Raw genomic sequence first — 6000 nt, 5'->3', positions numbered from 1 at the left:
TATTTTCCATTGAAAAGTGTCTGTAATTCAATAAGGAAATAATTATGAACTGTGATAATTAAATTGAAATTCATCGTAATATGGCCCATAACAAACATTTTACTATTTTATATCGTAAAGGTCAGATCCAACGGTGTGACAGAGCGGTGCTTGAGCAATTGACGGTAGAAATTCAGCCTTGTTTTGTTACAAGTGTAAACTCTTTAGACAGTGGAGAAGAGGGCGTGGATCATGGGTCAGAGTTGATGATGATGGATTTGGTGGGTGGTAGGTTAGAGGGGTAAGGATGGGTCATGTTGAGTCAGAGTAGATCACAGTGGGTAGTGAGTCAGTGAATCATGGGTCAAATTTTCATTGACACACACCATCTCTGATACTCATCTAATGTTGTATAGTTCAGTAACTATACTCACCTTAAATAACGGTGGTAGGTATGGGCTATATATATATATTTAAACGATCAAGCGCATGCCTATCAAAAATCATATTGGGAATAATGTATAGGATTCACCCTAAAATATGGGAAATTACTCCCAATGATGTATAGGATTATAGTATTACATTGTTGAGAATAATTTCCCAAATTTTTAGACTGTAAAACCAGGACACCTATGAAAAATTTCAGCAAAAGCAGAAACATCCATGAAAATTTACAGTATATTCATATTTATTTATCTACTTTTTTTGCTAAAATATCGGAATTAGCTAAGTGATAGGTCAACACTTACCAAAGGTGAGTGACCAAGTGCACTTTATTCTTATTAGTTGAATGTCGAATATTAACAAAAATGGGATTTTCTAAATAGCGCAAGAATGAAATTAACTTGTTAGTCCTGAGGACCCCGATGGCTCAGTGGTAATCCTCCCTTGTGGTCTAGTGGCTGCCACGTACACCTTTTGTGTACGGGGTTCCGGGTTCGATTCCCGCTGGGTAAGCCTTCGGAATTTTAACTATCCTCAATGTTACTGTGTTTGTGTCCCTGTCGTTCTAAGTTATTGGAAAAAGCGAGTTAAATAAGTAGAAACCTATTAATAAGTAGTTAAGCAATTTAATTGGACACGTTCGGTAAATCAATTAACTTTTTTTTTTTTTAAAAAAAAAAAGTAATAGATCGTTCACCTCTGGTGCATGGGGTCCTTCGTTCGATCCCAGCTCGCGCCAAGTGTGCTTTGTGGTTTGCAAACAACGTGTGCGTTAGTTTTCTCGGGGTTCTCCCGTTTCCTCCCACTTCCTTCCACCATTTCATTCATTTCTCATCATCACCGTCTCCTTTAGCCTAGCCAGCATAACCGTGAGACGTAAAACTTAAAGATTTCATTTTATTTTTACTTGTTAGTCCAGTTTGTATAGCAGTTTTAATCTGGACGAAATTAGTAAACTGTTCAAATTTTCAAATTCCTTTTGGTCCAAAGAGTCATTTCTTATGGAACAATACGTGAAGCACCATAAACAACTTCCAACCAAGAGCAACTGAGAATATTGTTCCATGAGCTGAGTATTTTTTTAAAGATAACTATTTTATTTTACGAGTATCGTGGTTTCTCTCTTCAATATTCCCAAGTATCTCACGGAGCCTTGATCATCTCTTAGGAAGCCTCGGGGTTTGCGGATCACACTTTGAGAAAACCTGTTTTAGAGTATAAATGGTGCTGAAAACATTGCAAAGTGCATCATCGATGATTGTAAATGCAAAATACGCGTGTATTTCCGAACGTTCCAGTCTGACATGAAATATCGCGCCAATGATAAAAATCTGTTCATGACGTATACTGCCATCTGTGGACAAAAGAATGTATGTTTAATGTCAAACAGTCTAATGGCTTCAGTTCTTTGAAGGCAGTAATTTGCATCTGTTGCTGTCCGTTGAGCTTGCATCTTGCATAACAATATTCTAGTTCACGCGGCCGTTGTTGCCAAGGACGTAGTGCTAAACCTTGGCTATAAGCTGGGTGATGCTCCTCGAGGCCACAGTCTTTTATTACAGCTTTGGCAGCAACAACTGTGTGGACTGAAGTATTGTCATGCAATAGATACAAACGACTGCCTCCAAACGCATTGACGCAGCTAGAAACTAATACATTATTTCTTAAATAGATTTCTCTATAAATCATGAACGGCTTTTATCAGTTGCACGACATTACAGTTTTCAGGCCGGAAATGTTTGGATATACCCTCGTATGTTCCGATGAGTCCTCTCTTTACCTTATCTCCAGCAACAGGACGTGTTTATGTGCGACGGACTTCCAAAGTAGCTTATACTCCAAATTCTATTCTGTGTACTACATGGTGGTAAGTCTGTAATACTGTGGGTCACAGTTTCCGTGAGTCCTGCGATTACGTGGACATTTTATGTGAACACGTACCTATTATGGTCAAGATGTTTCCGGCCAATGATAATATTTTTCAAGATGACAATGCGTATTGCTGAATCTATTGAGACTGAGGTTTCATGAACATTGAAATGAACTACTACACCTCTCCTGGTCTACCTAATTTCCAGATCTTAACAACTAAGTACTCATGATCAATGAATGCTGAACTGCACCGGAAATGATACAATATTTATCTGGAATTATACGCGATCTACATTCTTTCATTTCATGACGAATCAGAGCTGTTCTGAAGTACAGGGTGTACCAGAAGTAGTGATTCGCCTTTTGAGTGATCAGTACATTTTTATTATAAACAAGAATAGCATGAAACAAAATTGTAGGTACAGAGGAATGATGAAAAACTCAACTGCTTTACAGTATCTAATCCCTATTCTCCATTTGGAGGTCGATCTGACAGCCATTAACATCGATGCAAGACTGCATCCGGAGACGCACTTTCTGCACACATCTCGGCACATCTGAAAGGTGAATGTTGTTGAATTCCTCGGTGATTCTCATCGTCAATTCCACAATACTGGATGTTCAGGACGCCAGTAGACACAGTTGTGACGGTTCACTGACCCTGAAACATGGATCTTTGCCTCGTCCGTCCAGACTATGTAGTTCTCGAATTCAGGATTTTCCTTCACCGTCCGCAGGTATTACTCAGCAAACTAGATATGGCGATCCGTGCAACAGGCGAGTGAGTGCAACAGGCGAGGATGATACGGGCGCAGCTTCAGAACGGATCCTTGAGAACCCTGATAACAGATGACTTCGGGATATTCAGGGTGTGGGACAACCGTCGAATCGATTTCGACTTCTATGGTGACCTTGCAAGTTCCGTCTGTATCCGAGCCACATTTGCGAGATTGTTGACAGACTTAGGCCAACCAGTGGTATCGATTACACTACCAGTGGTGTCGAAGGTTTTGTTCACTCTTGTTATTGTCTTCCGCTGTTGTGTAGGATGTCCGTGCAGCTCGTTCATTCGTCGCTGGGCTTTCGTAACGTTGTGTGTCTCAGAAAATAGGCGAACGCATTGGACACGTTTCTCCAGGGTCAGGCGAGCAACCATCTTATAGTGTTGCCAACTGAACAAAAAAGGAAAAACTATTACCCTACAACACAAACAAAACAAGAAACAAAAAAAAAAACATCAAACATACAGCCTATTCCACCGGACCTAACAAGAAAGTCACTACTTTAGGGACACCCTGTATAACTGTGATCCCACGCCATATTATTCATATAAGTTGCATGCGTTTCCATTATTTTGATTATCACTGTATATATCAGTGTGTTAAGAAAGAATTACGTAAACGAAGATAAACTGCGGTAAACACTGTCTCAATTCTGGAAAACCTTCGCAATTATTAATAATGGGTGACTATTAAAGGTGTCGTCTTCGAACAGTGAGAATTCCAGACACGTTTAGGGTTGTAAACGTCACGTTATGGACGACTCGTGACATGACAGAACTTGACACTATATTGAATAAAGAAAGAAACTAAGTTAAGAACATCATACATGTCATGATCAGCTAATGACACTGCAATTTTCAGTCCATGTACATAACATGTCCAAATTACAGAAAACTCGTGTTTGTAATAACCTTGTACTTTCTTTTGACGAACGACATAATTTTAAGTTGACAATTTTGTACTTTCCCACACATTTGTGTGCGAAAAAAAAGAAAAAAAATTTGATTTCTAACTGTGAAGCTGTTTTGCGTACATTTTCACCATTTTACAAGATCATTAAAAGTTATGGTAAAATGAGGTATACGCCGCAGCACAAACAGATGAATAGTGTTGCCAATCCAATATTTTTTTTTCAAATGACACTATGTCAGATTATATTACATATTTCAAATCTATATGTTAAACGAAAACATACAGCAACACCTATTGTTGTGTGTTTGGATGCCCTGATTACACTAATACCACAGCTGAGACGGTTAGGGCTCGCACCAAGTGAACTTTGTGGTGGACAAACACCGTGTGCGTCGTTTTTCTAAGGGTTCTTCCGTTTCCTCCCACTTTCTTCATTCCACCATTTCATCCCTTCTCTTAATGACGGGGATAAGGGAATGAATAAAATGGAGAAAACGGTAGAACCCCGACAAAGCTCACACACACTGTTTGTCCACTACAATGTCCACTTGGCACAAGCTGGGATCGAACCAGGGACCCCAAGTACCATATGTGAACGCTTTACCACTGATCCACCGCGCCCCATGAGATTCAAAATTCGACTTTTTTTTCAAAAAGTTTTATCACGAATATATGATTATATAAATGTAATATTTAAGTTTATAATATCATTATAAACATTTTCCACAAAAGCGCCGTTGTAAGCAATTTTACAAACTTTACCAATGCTTATCATATCTCCGGAATGGTTTGACATATCAAATTGCTGTAAATGGGAAAATGATTTGCTCACCTAATGGAAATCATATACAAAGGTTGAGTGAAACTCATAAGTGATGTTCACCTCTGGTGCTTGGGGTCCCGGCTTCAAACCCTGTTCCCGCCAAGTGAACTTTGTGGTGGACAAACACCGTGTGCGTGTGTTTTCTCGGGGTTCTCCCGTTTCCTCCTACTTTCTTCATTCCACCATTTCATTCATCTCTCATCATCACCGTCTCCTTTAGTCTAACCGGCATAACCGTGGGACGTAAAACTCAAACATTTCATTTCATTTTTCATAAGTGATGACAACATTTTTTTCTCTTTCGAATGGAGCATAACAGGACAGATCATTAAAAGACCTGGGTCCTTCCTGGTTTCAGGAAGTTCACGAATTGGATTGGACCAAATGGAATATTGGTCATAATGTGCAGGGCTGTAGTCGAGGGTACACGGGGTACACGCCGTATACCCTGTGCTTAATCTTAGTCATGAGAGTATACCTTCTGCTTCAAAGTGTATAGTTTCGTTTATATTTATTGAATCGGGCCATGACTCCAATGATAAAGTGACTATATCAACATTTTCCTCCTATATTCTTAGCAGATGTTAAATATATGAGTCATGGAAAAAAAAATTCGGCTCCATTTTTTTCTGTTCCTTCTCGGAGTGAGTTGGTTCCCTCTCCATACCTACACCCATTTATGTTATTAATGCTGTGGTTTGGGTAAGAAGTGTCATCAAGAAAATAGCACGAAATGCTTTTAGACTATAAAAAAACAGTAATATGTATTATTTATATTATTAATACATACGATTTACATTGTTCATTAAAACAGGTCTTCAATGTCTCTATGTGACAATGATAGATGATCACAAATCAGCGTGTACCGGTACCCTCTGAAAATTTCAGGACTACAGTGCTGATGATGTGAGATTCGGTATACGACTCTACTGGAACTCTCGAAAGAAGCAAGCTTCTCTTTATACTGTGATGCCGACAGTGGATATGCCGTAAGACTACAATTCACTAGAGAGTGTCTCCCATCACTGAGAGATATAACTGAGAGATAAGTTTGTGAGTGTATTCCATGCCCCGCTTTGAAGGAGTATAATGCTGACGAATTTGAGTAGTATTGGCCAGGTGACGAGACGAAGTAAGGTTTTCTCGTCTCGTTGTTGTAAGTTTTGATGAAGTCTCGTCTCGTCTTGT

The sequence above is a fragment of the Thermobia domestica genome, chromosome 11 (genome assembly GCF_964235325.1).
Source record: "Thermobia domestica chromosome 11, izTheDome1.hap1.1, whole genome shotgun sequence".
NCBI classification, from domain to species: Eukaryota; Metazoa; Arthropoda; class Insecta; order Zygentoma; family Lepismatidae; genus Thermobia; species Thermobia domestica.
The sequence above is the reverse complement of the archived record's forward strand: the minus strand, read 5'-3'. Positions refer to the sequence as shown.